Source organism: Ambystoma mexicanum, chromosome 2p (genome assembly GCF_040938575.1).
Source record: "Ambystoma mexicanum isolate Mex_15411 chromosome 2p, UKY_AmexF1_1, whole genome shotgun sequence".
Lineage (NCBI taxonomy): Eukaryota > Metazoa > Chordata > Amphibia > Caudata > Ambystomatidae > Ambystoma > Ambystoma mexicanum.
In genome coordinates, this window is record NC_090923.1 from 320,415,038 (window position 1) to 320,429,286 (window position 14,249).

Genomic DNA, 14,249 nt, shown 5'->3' on the forward strand with positions numbered 1-14,249 from the left:
GTCTATTTGATTGAATCATTTTGCTGAGGATCTCCTGCTGCTTATTTCTTTGTCCGTCTGGAATCAATTTGATCAGAACTGTTATGTTTCTCAACGAAGAAATCACCTTTTGCTGTATTCCGTAGTGTACTGTACCAATAGCAGCTAGTGGCAATTAAAATACTCTATCCTTCTGTAGGTTAGTTAACCATATGACTTTTTATTTTGGTTTCTCATTATCATTGATGTATTTTGACCAATTTATTATCTGAATGTTTCACAGATACTGAGTTATGTTTAATGCATGCTGCATTTTAAATTAGCACATACATTAATTGGCCAGTGATACTGCATATTTACCCCCATGATTATTAATTTGATTTGATTTGATTATAACACAGTCCATTGCATGTAAATATATTATTCTTCAAGTTGAAGTCCAGCATCTCCAGGATAATATTACTGTGTAGGAGTTAGTTTACATTTAACTGACTACTCTATTTCCAATCAGTGATCAATAGACTTGTGTAGCAAAATGACATCAATGATCCTTTTTTCAGCTCCTCACTTGTGTTATCGTGTTTTCAAGATGTGTGCCATGTCCCTTACATTTGATTTCAACCTTAAATCGTAGGATTGAGAAAATAATCTATACATTTTGTGGGGCTAATTTTTCCACTTAGTGTCGGTCTGACTGGTGGTAGGTTCTCAAATTCCTTATGTACCTGTGGGAGAAAATATATAATGGTTATTGTGGGGTGCTGAATTCTATAATAGGATCATTCTCTCCATCCATTAAACTCATTATTTACCATTCGTCTATTAGATGAAACATACTCTTTTTTGTTTGGTTTATTGTCTCAGCTCCTACTAGTATTTAACATTCAGGAGTCAATACTTTTTTTTGTTTTGTAAAACATAGTTTTTTTCACACATCCTTTTATCACCAAAATGATTTCTTCTAGCCAAGGGTGCTTTTGTTCTCCGCTACCTGCATGATAATGGCTATAATTGAATTATTTTGAGTTCTCTTACTGAAGTTTCTTTTATTGTAATTATTTTGGTGACTCATTTTCTTTGGAGGTGTTTTATGTGATATTGTTTATGTGCCTTGGAGCTGTTTGTTTGTTACCCAGACAATTAATACATACACAAATGAATCAGTCAATTTGAATTTAAGGCGGAATATAGATGTTTCTTTTGGTATTACATAAATGTAGGCTGTGGTGAGTATCTGGTGCTCATAAATTTAAAGCAGATGCAGTCCTAAACAATAAAATACAGTCTGTGTTTATCACAGTTAGGTTCTTACATATACTGCATATATGTCTGAATGGTGTGCAAGTGGAGAGCAGTCGCATCAGTCAACAGCAGAACTCTGGTGGACAGTCTCTCTTCACCCTTCATTGTTGGAGGCAGCGTTCCTTCAAAAAGCCCAGAAGTCAGCGAAGCGCAGCAGAGTAGTGTGCGAGTGGTGAGCAGTCACAGCAGTCAGCAGCCGAACTCTGATGGACATTCTCTATTACCCTTCATTGTTGGAGGCAGTGTTCCTTCAAAAAGCCCAGAAGTCCACGCAGCAAAGTAATGTGCGAGTGGAAAGCAGTTGCAGCAGCTGGCAGCAGAACTCTGGTGGATAGTCTCTCTTCACCCCTCATTGTTGGAGGCAGCGTTCCTTCAGAGACCAGAAATCTGCAAAGTTGAGTGGAGTGGTGTGCGAGTGCTGAGCAGTCACAGCAGTTGGCAGTAGAACTCTGGTGGACAGTCTCTCTTCACCTTTCATTGTTGGAGGTGGTGTTCCTTCGAAGAGCCCAAAAGTCAGTGAAGCAGAGAAGAGTGATGTGCGAGTGGAGAGCAGTCACAGCCGTCGGCAGACAAACTCTGGTGAACATTTTCTATTATCCCTCATTGTTGGAGGTGGTGTACCTTCAAAGAGCCCAGAAGTTAGAAGTCCACGGAGCAGAGTGGTGTGCGAATGAAGAGCAGTCAGCAGCAGAACTCTGGTGGACAGTCTCTCTGCACCCTTCATTGCTGCAGGCAGAGTTCCTTCAAGCCCAGGCTCCATATTTCTGACACTGAAATCCTTCCACTGGACCCCTGTGGCTGCAATGATCAAGTTCAAGACCCTCTGAATTGTACACAAGGCTTTATGGGGCCTGGGACCCACCTATCTGCATCGATGCCTTCCTAAATACTGACCCTCGCGAGCCCTCTGCTCATCTACCTCCAACCTTCTGCGAGTGAGCCGGTTCTCTAAGCAGAGATTTCGAGGGAGATCTTTTTCCTCAGTAGGAGCCTCACTCTGGAACAGCCTCCCTCTGTCTTGAGCCTGATCTCCTTAAGTTATGGGAACTCCTTAAGGCATGCCTCTTCTCCTCTTCCTTCTCTCTCCCTCTGCCCTGTTGACCCCTCTCTCCACTCTATCTCTCTCTCCATCCCTTTCCACAGAGCATGCCGACTGGCTTTTGGGCATACCTCAGAGTCTTACAAGTCTCTGGCACCCTCACCAGTCCTCCAGCACTTGCCTCAGGGCCTGCACTTGCCCCATTACTACTGCGCTTGGTCAATGCCTCATGAGAATGACATCTCTCAGCACTTACCAGTGTCTGACTAACTGGTCGCACTTGCTCCCCATACACTCCCTGGCCTTTTCCACTCTACCCAACCACCCCCTTCCCTCTACTGTACCTGCTGTGCATTTGCACAATCAGAACGTACCATAACTATTTAAAGAGCCAGGACTGTGCCTGACTCCTGATGCTTTCCGAAATGTGTCACTGACATGGTTTGCCTTGAAGTTAGAAGTTTGTTTGTTTGTTTGTTTGTTTCTTTATTTATAGCACACGCCAGACCTGAAGGTATCAGTTTGCAGAGACAAGGATATTTTAGGCTTACAAGGTAATATGATATGTCACACGGAATTTACACCATTTACAGATTATATAGTTAATTACATAAAGAATATACAAGTTATGTACAAAGCATGGTAAAGGTGATAGGGTACATAAGAGGTACAGGTGGTCAAAGGCATAGGATACAGTAATAACTGTCAATGAAGCTCATGGGGGTAGGTTAGAAGAGAAGGGAGTAGATCATGAGGGGCAAAGATGAGCATTCTATCTTGGGTCAGAGTTTTAGAGATTGTTTGATTTGAAACAGTTGATAATATTGCACCTGAAGTGTCGGCATGTTTGGTTTCCCCTTAGGCAAGGGGGCAGGGAGTTCCATAGTTGGGCAGTTTTGAAAGAAGCTGTTGCGACCTATGGTCGGTCTTTTGATAAACATCTCCATGAGGTGGAGAGGTGCTGCATTATTGAGGGATTTGAATGTTAGGGAGGCGGTTTGGAGTTTAATTTTGTCCAGAGTAGATAGCCAGTTATTATTTCTCCTCTCTAGAGATATGGGGCCTCATTACGAGGTGGGCGGTAAGGGATTACTGGCACCGGTAAGGGCACCGGTGCCGGTAATCCCTTACCGCCCTACTACGAGTTCCCTTTGTGGGTCCTCACTTAACGCCTGTTTTTTTCAGGCATTAAGGACAGACCCACAAAGGGACTTTAGAGCTAATAATGGTACCACAATTTGCGGTACCGTTATTAGCGCCTTTGCCATTCCCATTGAGCCCTATGGGGGCTCAAATGGGAAAGGGCCCTGGTGAATGGGGAATTACCGGTCCTGCCAACCTTGGAATGGACCGGTAATTGCTCCATTCACCAGGGCGGAGTCGGTAAGGTTTTGGAGGCAGCCATGGCGCTAATAACGCCATGGTTACCTCCAACCTCGTAATGAGGCCCATTCTCTTTTTTGGATAATCCTAGCGCTGATCTTAAGGCGTTGTTCTGAAGTATTTGAATTTTCTTTGTGATGTATTTGTTAGTTCCAATGAGAGGCTCATTGCAGTAGTCCAACTTGGATAGCACGCGTGCTCTCGCCAATGTGGTGCAACTACTCGTAGAGAGGAAGGGTTAAGCTGGTCTGATCAGTTTACACGTTTAAGCTGTGCCAGATGCCATAGCATTCACTTGTTTAGTCAGAGTAAGGCTAGAGTCAAGGTAAAAACCTAGCGTTTTTACTTCCTTCATTACCTTGATTGAATTCCATCTATTTTAAAAGAGGTGTATTTATGGCCAAGTTTGTTGATGTTGGGTGTAGTCCCCATGAAGATGAGCTCTGTTTTATCATCATTCAGGCGTATGCCATGTAATGCCATCCATGCCTGAATCATGAGGTATATCCTTTCACCATGGGCAAATCCTGGTTGTAATCTCTGTAAGTGGGAAGAGAATCTGAGTGTCATCTGCATAGTTAGTGTAGGTGACACCAAGACAAACCAGATCATCAAAGAGGGCCTTGGTGAATATTTTATACAGAGTGGGGGAGACGCAGGAGCCCTGGGGAACACTGCATGAAATGGGGATAGGATCAGCTGCTTCTGAGGTGGAGAAGACTCTCATCGTTCTTTCACTCAGGAATTATTGAATCTACGCTATGGCATGTTGTGAAAAGTGTGCAGCTGATTCGAGGTGGTTACAGAGAACAGTGTGGTCCACCAGGTCAAATGCTGCTGAGAGATCTAGGAGGAGTAGTAGGGCACATTTGGCCTGATCTCTCAGCTCATCCACTTGGGTCTTGAGGTTGATGAGTGCTGTTTCGTTTCCATGCTGAGGCATGAAACCTGATTGCCTAGTGCCTAATAGTTTGTTCTGTTCCAGGAAGCTCTGAATCTGTAGGTACGCCACCCTGTCTAATATTTTAAGGAGGAATGGCACAGTTGTTATTGGTCTATAATTAGCAGGTATCATAGGGTCAAGGGTTTGTTTCTTCAGAAGAGGGAGGACTCAGGATTCCTTGAGATTACTTGGGATAGTGCCTGTGGTGAATGACGCGTTAATGAGCTTAGAGATTAAGGGTGAGAGATCTCTTGCGGCGTCTTTTATTATTTGTGCAGGGCATTGGTCACCTCGGCAGTTGGACGGTTTGAGGGAGAGTATTACTTTATCAACTTCTATAATTGAGGTTTTGGTGAAGTTGAAACGGAGTTCTGGTTTAGGTAGGTTTAGTACATTTCTCGGTTGGGTAGTGGATGTTGGTACATTTAGTTTTTTTGGGCGATTTTTACTTGAAGAGTGGCAATTTTGTCTGTAAGTGCTTTCTGTATGCCAGCACACCATGACTTGTCTTTGACGCAGTTGTCGGGTACAGGGATGGGGTTTTCCAATTCCTTTAATATGGCAAAGAGTTCCTTAGTGCCTGATTTAGCCTGTAGAATCCTGTTGTCAAAACTTTATTTTTTTGCTAGTCGTATTTAATTTTTGTATCTAGTGGTGATATTCTTAAGTTTACTTTATTCTCCTCAGAGGGTGTATGTCTCCAGCTAGATTCACTTTTTCATTTTTCTTTTCTCAGTGACTTAAGGTGTGGTGTTAACGAGGCATTTAAGTGTGCTCTTGGCTTACGGCTTAATTTTAAAGGGGCAATAGTATTGAGGGCTTCTAAGACCTCTTTGTTAAATTTCTTCACTAAGGTGGAAGGATCAAGTGAGTCTGGAAGTGCATTTGGAGTAGGGAGTATGAGTGGTAAGAGTCTGTCTGAAGTTATGTTCTTTTTATTTCTAGTAAGCATAGCAGGTGCTATGGGGTTATTAGTGGCAAAGCTCATTTTGTCTATGGTGAAGGCTATGAGGGAGTGGTCCGTACAAGCCTGGGGGCTGATGGTGGTGATGTTGATATTGCAATTGTGGTCGGCCAGCCATTAAAGAGTTCTGCTCTTGATGTGGTAGGCTGACTTACTTTTTGTAAGAAGCCCAATTCTGATATGGCGCTGGCAATAATTGTGGCTTGAGTGTCATTGGGGTCATTATAGCCTAAGATAATATCTCCTAGTAGGAGTACCTTGGATGCATTTTTTAGGTTATCCGATAGTAACAAGGATAGGTCCTCTTCGAAGTAGTCAATGGGGTCCGATGGCCTGTAGATTAGGTGTATAGTGATAGTTTGTGAGTCTGAAGTAGGTAACTTTATCGTCAGGGATTCGCATGAGTTGACATGCAATGGAGCTGCTAATCTCATAGCTAGTGAGGATTTAGCTATGATTGCTATTCCCCCGCCTCTGGTGTTAGCTCTATCTTCTCTTATGATTGTGTAACCTGTAGGCACAGCAATCATCAGAGCTGGGCCTGCTGCCTGATGCAGCCAGGATTCAATGATTGCTAGGAAGTTATAATTCCCTGTTTCAATTAAATCAGCGATTTCTGTAGCGTGTGCTTCTAAAGATCTTGCATTAATAACAGCTCCTTTGAACGGGCAAATAGGTAAGGTAAATGTAGAGGTAGGTATAGCCTTAATAACGTTAGCGGTCTTTGTAGTATGACTTGCATTGGGTTTAGAGGGTTTTGTAGTTTAGAGCTATCAATGTTTCATGCTCATTTGACTTCCTGGTAAAACAATATTATAACAAAAGATTTTTTTTTTCAATTCCACAACAAATGTAGTTGCAGCAGCATCGTAGTCACACAAAAGAGGGCATTTGGATTCATAGACATTGGCCAAACAGCATTTTCAAACTTGGTGTATGATAGCTATGAAATCGTTTTTTTCCTTGAACTTGGTATAAAGTGAAGTGAACATTTTTCATTCTTGGTATTTTATCTAATTTGCAAAAAGTAAGTTTAAATTCCACAATAATTGTAAATGTAATGAAAAATGGTACAGTTTTAGTGATGTCCAGCCCCATTTTAAAAGACATCACTTATCTGGATGTTACCCGCCATTAGGGCAAAATTGTCATTGATGTAACTTTTTCAGGCACGGATGTGAACACACCTTGCAATATTGCCCTGCCGAAGGATACTGAACTCAAATATAGACATATGCAAATTATCAATTGTCCGAGATAAAGCAGAAACAATGCTTACACTCTTTACTGCTGCATAATTTTAGGACCTGAACAAGACGTAATTACTATTCCAACCTATGGCTTTTGAATCCGTTAAGAATTAGCTTTGAAAGTAATGTGGCTTGGGTCTAGTTTCCTGAATGTCAAACACGATATCTCTAGATTCCTTGTGGTCAATGTTAGTGTATAGGCTAAGAACATCCACTGGTAGATGGACCATGCTCCATGCAAATTAAACTAATGGGTGGAATCACAAACATATGCATGCATACATACCAGAAATGAATGCACATTCCTAAACCAGTTTCTAAATCTGGACAATACCTGATATAATTGGGAGGCGGTGTGAAGTGTGAGTGAAAGGAACTCTTGGGTCCTGTATCATTGGAAAGCCTTGCAATTGATTAGAATTAGAAATCTGTTCTTGGGCAAAAGCATTTGTGATAATGTTCTGAATATTGTTAATAATCTTTACAAAGGGATGTTTCAACAGAGGAGGCCAAAAGTCCATATTAATAAATTGTCTTTGAATTTCTGCTTCGTGAGAGATTGTGCCTTGAAATACCATGCCAACCCCACATTTGTCAGCAGACTAAATAGTTATTGAAGACAGTGAAGTCTCTCTTTTCCTGACTGAGAAGTCTTTGGTTGATCACTGTGAATTCTCTCAAATTTCTTCCATTATTTAGGGGCAATAGTGCAGTACTTGCTAAGCACACAATGTGCCCATCAATTTATATACACAATCTAAAGGACTAGGTACACAAATCAAAATGTTTCCTGGGGAAGGAAAATTGTTAAACTTTAAATCAAAATGACATGTGCTAGACTGTCCAAGTAAAAGACACTAGACTTCAAAGATTCTTGATCCAGACTGTGCAGAATAGACACTGGATTTTTTTTTGATTTTTTTTTATATACAGTAGTCAGCATAAAGGTGTCTCATAGAAGGAAGGTGACAGAGGGCAAAAACCTTACTGTTTGTCTCGGCTCAGGTTTGGTTCTCCTGTAACACATGATTTGAAGCCAAAACAGAATTTACTGTTTGGCTCCTTCCATTGTCTGCCATCCCTTTAATTGTACTATGTGATTTATGAAACATGAAGTGCCTGATGCAAATAAAAAGTACAGTATGAATTTGATGAGTTTTCATTTTTTCCCAAACATAATCCAGGTACACAAGAGCATATAACATGTATTGAATGGGATTTCAGACGGGAGTAGAGTATCCTGTTGATGTATGAATTGTGTAAAGTCAAGATAGGCAGCCACCCCTTCCTTGAATTTGAAATATTTGAAATTATTAAAGTAATGATTCAAATAACAGAAAGTACAATTAAACATATACAATAATTGTAGCCCTCTCCATATTAGAATTAGAAAGTTAATATCTGAAATCAATTGTTTGCAATTATACTCAGTTTATATCAATTGCTCATTACGTCACAAAGCCATTTGCATGATCCATTCAAAGGAGTCATCCCAACTACAGAATGGAGGGATTTTGTGAAACAACAATAAGAAACAATGCTAAGAGCGTCAGGGAGGAGATGGCAATGCTTGATGAATGCTTTCAGGTTCTTGATCAATACCCCATTGTGGAGAGTGTAACTTCAGTGGAAACAAAGCTTAAGGATATAAGGGAGGAGATGGCAGTGGTTGGTTTATGTGTTTAGGTGCTTGCTCAATTGGCCCTTGCAGGAAGTGAAACAGCAATAGAGTATCATGGAGGAGAACACTCAAAAGAGAGTCTACAACTTCTTCAGAAATGAAAGCTAAGTTGTTGCAATGTCTATGTTGGGGCCAACGCCTTTAACATTTCAGGAGACCCTTCTGGGAAGAATTGGTTTAGAGTTTGTTGTATTCAACAGATTGCAGTTTCTAGGGAAATCCTCTTATTGCTGCGCAATGCTCTGGTCATTCCTGAAATTGATATTGATATTTTATTTACATCACACTCATAAACAAATGTTTAAGAGCGCAACAAGGCAAGGATGGGGAACAGGGGGTGAAAAAACAATGATCTTACTAGGCCCAGTGACATTGAGAAAGTGGAAGTGAATGGGAGAGGGGAAGGGGAAAAGTGCATGGAGGGGGGAGTGGAAAGTGCGGAGCAGAGGAGAAACAGATAAATAATATAAATAAATACATAAACAAATAAATAAGAAAGGCAGCAAACAGTGGTAGTGCAGCCAGCAAGTGGCAAGTGCTTGGTTAAGACAGCAGACAGGGTATGTCTGATAAGTGCAGGAAGAAAAAGGGGAGGATGTATGGTTACAGATACAGACCCCAGTGCAAGGGGTGGGCCGGAAGCAGTGCGGGTGGGTGCCAGGGTGAGCAGGTACCTGGGCCCAGAAGACAGAGAGTGGGCCATGTGCACGGTGCTGAGAGAGAACAGAGCAGCAAGGGAGAGGGGGGGCGAAGGCAGAAGCAGAGGGGAAGGTCTTGAGGTGCTTCTGGAACCGGAGATAGTTCTCCTCAAGTTTCAGAGTGGCAGGGAGGCTGTTCCAGAGGGAGGCCCCAGCCAAAGACAGAGATCTACCTCCAGCTCGTTTCTTTGAAAAATGACTGACCCTGAGTGAGTTAGAGGTAGAGGAGTGAAGAGCTCGGGAGGGGGGGTATTTGCACAGGGAAAGCTGCAGGTATTTTGCTCCCAGAGCCCAAAATGCCTTGTGGACAATGCAGAAGGTGTTGAATTCAATCCTTGCATCCACTGGGAGCCAATGGATAGATTTCAGGGCTGGAGAGATACGATCCCAGGGCTTGAGGCCAAGGACAAGTCTTGCAGTCCTGTTTTGGATTAATTGCACAGGGCGGAGAGTGGAGGCAGTTAGATTTAAAAAGAAGCTGTTACAGTAGTCCAACCTGGAGAGAACCAGAGCTTGGGAGACAGTAATCTTCTGGGGAAAGGAGAGAAAAGACATAGTGCCTCAGAGGAGGTGTAGTAGGAAGTCTGACTTTTCTGAGACATCAGAGATGTGGGTAGAGAAGGAAAGTGTAGAGTCAAAGATAACCCCAAGGTTCATAGCCTCGCAGGTGGGGATAGGAAGAGGGCCAATGGAGGCTGGCCAGAGAGTGAGGGGAAAGGAGGGAGAAGGTGTGCCAATGAGGTGGATCTCTACCTTGCTGGCATTCAGGCAAAGATTGTTGGTGGCACACTAATCTTGGATGGCAGTTAGGCAATCAGAGATGAGGGAGGGAGAGGAGGTGGCCAAGGGAAGCCTGAAAATGAGTTGCATGTCATCAGCATTGCACTGGAAACTGGAGCAGAAAATGGCAATTACAGTGGGCGAGAGTTGCAGATATTGGTTGACAAGCCAGGGCGAGAGGTTAGACCCCTGGGGAACACTGCAGGTAGAGAGGGAGATAGATGATAGGAAGGACACAATTTTGACTTGGGGGGGTGGGTCGATCAGAGAGGAAAGAGGTCAACCAGGCCAGAGCCTGATCAGTGATATCCAGGTTATCATGGAAAGGGTTGAGCAGGATGGTATGGTTGACTGTGTCGAAGGCAGAAGAGAAATTGAGAAGGATGAGGACAGAAAGATTGGAAAGCAGATCTTCACAGATTTTCAGGAGAGCAGTTTCCGTATTTCTGGCAGCTCTGAAGCCAGAGTGGTGGTTGCTGAGACATCAAATAAAATCGGAATGAAGGGTAAGTTGAGAGAAGGCCAGCGTTTCAAGCCGTTTGCCCGGAAAAGTAGTAATGGAACTGGGGAGATAGCTAGCCGGACAAGAAGTCTCAGCTGTGGGTTTCTTGAGAAGAGGATGCACAAGGGAGTGCTTCAGAGGAGAGGGGAATGATCCAGAGGCAAAGGAGAGTTTGCAGAAATCGGCATGGGCAGGAGTGAGGGTATCAATGAGATCCTTGATGGTTTTAGAAGAACAGGGATGAACCTGTTTTGACGAGACCTTCATAGATCTGACTTGTCTACTAACCTTGTCTGGGGAGAAAAGAGCAAAGGACGAGAATGAGGGTGGGGGTTGGCTAAAGGAGGGCCAGCATGTACAGAAAGAAAGGGGAAAGGAGAGGTAGGGGAGGAAAAGGTGGACAGGATGTCCTGGGCTTTTGAGATAAAGTGAGAGGCAAGGGCATTGCAAAAATCCTGGGAGGCAACAGGAGCGGTTGAGACTGCAGCAGGGTTGGACAACTCATTGCAATTTTTAAAGAGTTCAGTCGAGTTGGTTGATGCCGCAGAGACAAAGGCTTGGATGAGGCTCGCTTCTTGGTGAGGACAGAGAATTGGTATTGCCTTTGGAGCAGGTGACAGGCCAGTTTGTCAGAGGATGAACAAGAAGCCCTCCATTTCCTCTCAGCCACCCTACACTTACGTGTACGTGTAGCTATGTCAGAGTCATCCCAAGAATTGCACTTGGCGTTGGACTTCAAACGGATCCTCATGACAGGGGCAAGAGAGTCAAGAGTATCGGAAATATAAGAGTAGACAGAGGCAGGGCTGTGTCAGGATGTGAGTCAGCCAGAGGTGGAGGGGGGGGAGAGAAGGTGGCAGTGAACGTCTCAACTGACACACGCTTCATGGGCGGGATGTCTGAGAAGGTAGGTGGCAATATTGGGGTAGTCTTGACCTGGAGGGAAGAGAGGGATAGATGAGAGGAGGGAATGATCACTCCAGGAGACAGGAGTGGTCAGAGGGATGGAGAGGGGGAGGTCAGAGGAGATCAATACATTGAATGTGTGCCCTGCATAGTGAGTCAGGCCAGAGGAGAGGCTAGAAAGGGAGAGGGAGTCACAGTGGTCATGGAAGAGTAATAGGAGGAACATGGAGAGTCTAGATGAATATTGAGGTCACCGAGGAGGAGGAGTTGAGTGGTGGAGGCCCAGAGGGAGAAGGAGACGTCAGCCCACTCAGAGAGAAATTAGGTGATTTGACCAGGAGGCCGGTAGATAGTAGCCACGGTAAGAGAATGGCTGGGCGAGAGAGAGAGAGATTATGAATAATTAAATGTTCACCAAATATTTGGGGTGTTAAGGTGTAGTACCTTGCATGTCAAATATGATGATTTGAATATGCACTAGGCAACCAGATAACAGCGCGCTCACACAGTGGGGGTTTGTGTTCAGTCTTGTAGGCAGAGGCAGTAGGTTGCTCGTAACATGTTTGGTAGAGAGGTAGATAGGGAAGTCATTTTACTCTGAGCTATTGTAGAGAAGTTGAGTGACAGATGGAATCAAGGATCAGTTATTTATTTTTTGAATGCACACAGGGACACCTAAATGCACATGAAGATGTTGTTACTTTTCAGGAGATTGCATACAGTGGCCAATAAATATGTTTCACACACAAGTGCAAGCTGGATGTGAGTAACTAGGGAGCAGAGCATAACAATAACCCCTTTCATAACATACACACATATAATATTTGTTACCAATAACTACACTGTAGAAAAAAGACCCAAGAGTGGTTAGTAGGCAGGTGATTATTCAGGGTTGTCACAGTGTGTACAACATGCATGCCATTGTAGTGTGAGTAGTGAGTGTAAATTCATGGTGACCTCATTGTATGCACAACATTTGTTGTAATTGGCTACTTGGGGGACAAACATTTTGAAGGCAGGAGATTAAAATTAGTGATTGGCTCACGGATATCATAACCACCTGCAGAATTTGGGTGTGCAGGCATGACTTGCGAGCACTCACAAGTTGTCTGAAACCCAACTATGAGAAGTGGGTTGACTTTGCAAGTTTGACAAGGGGGATTCATCGAAGACTACTTGCAGCCTGTCCATTCTCTTGACAAGTCTATTTCATCAGAATACTAGGCTACACCAAGTGCAAGAGTAGAATGGGCGGGAGCACTTTGTTCAAAGTATTGCACTAATGAGAATCGGGCCCCACAGGTTCTTTTTGCCCTTGTTTGAATGCCTTTCTGATTCAATGATAAGCACCAACCCAGCAATATCAAAGTTCATTTCAAATTAACAACATAACCCAATACCTATGACTGTAGAGTGGACAAGTGGACGGGCTGAGTGAGTCAATTGCTTGCTACGGAGACCTTTACGTTAACAGGTTCGAATCCAGCAATGACTATCTCGGCTTTCATACATCTGTGGCTGGTAAAACGAGTATCCGTTTCACTTGAGTCATAATAACTACATGTTACAAATATAAACCGTGCGAAACATGCTACGTAAATCACGTTTTCAAATTGGGTTGTTATTTCTTTTTAACAACACTATTAATGCCTGCAAGAGCTCAGCAAATTAAGTGCTTGCTTCCTGCGTGTGTGATCTGCACAAGACTAACTCAGCCTTTCCTGCTTATGAGACTGTTAAATGAGTACCAACTTCAGTTCAGAAAGATCCATTTTATGTAAAATTGTTCTATGTACAGCGCTTTGGCGAAAGCACTATAGAAATAAATTATAATTTTCATTATGATTATTGTTACTTAGAATGTTATATATGATTTCATATATGAAAGTTTGTGCTTATATTGTTGTGTGCACAGTAAGGGGATCTATGAGGTTTGTTCATTGTCAACTGGTCGAATCATATTTTGTTGATTTTTAACTGATTATTCAAGTGCAAAAGCCTGGGGGAAATCCCGCCATACCCACTCACAATGCCACTCAGCCCCTTCCTTTTCGTATACCAAACCCAAACCCATCATTTATCTTCTTTTGCGGTAAAACATGTGAAAAATATGCAGTAAAAAGTCATTCAAGCACCTTGTTAATCGAACACACTGGGGAATATTCATTGAGAGAGGTCAATTGTTATTTTAAATACGTAAACACTGGACCTCATTACACGTCTGGCGGTAACGATGCCAGTACTCCCGGCAGGTTTCCGCTGGAGCCATAATAAATTACAGGCACCTGACTTCCCGGTGTTACTGGCGAGAAGTCAGGCATCAGTAATTTCGTTAATCCTCATTCTCACAGAGTCCCATAGGACTCTATGGGAGTGGGGACCTGGAAGCACTGGCACCATTGTTAACAGAGCTGGTGCTTCCGTGACGGCTTTGCCTGCCATGACCACGGTGCCTGCGAGGCCTGCAGCACAGGGTCTCCGGCAGGCAAACCCGTCGATTGCTGGTCCGGAAACAATGGTGCTGTTACCCCTCCTGGGAGCATGGTATCTCCCAGGGCTCATGGTCATGTCACGTGTCAGTGATTGTGAGCGAATCAATAAAAGGAATGAGTGGCCCCCCACTGATTAGTCTTGGACCAACTGACCCTGGTGTGCCGTGACGTTCTTAGCAGCACTATGCTGTCGCCGCATAGCTGGCTGAGGGCCTGCCCTGCCGGGTCCTCCAACTGGACAGTGCCTCTGCTGGGCAACACGGTCCATGATGCTTCCCTCCCATGTCTGTAGAGCCCCTGCCAGGCAAATCTACAAGGTGCTGCTGCAGA

The 14,249-nt window shown here is 43.5% G+C and overlaps 1 protein-coding gene across 3 annotated transcripts in view; it reads left to right on the plus strand.

Annotated features, from left to right (window-relative positions):
• CACNA2D3 (calcium voltage-gated channel auxiliary subunit alpha2delta 3) overlaps positions 1-14,249 on the plus strand; it is a 3,251,448-nt gene that overhangs the window by 164,047 nt on the left and 3,073,152 nt on the right. The gene's annotated exons all lie outside the window — the stretch shown is intronic.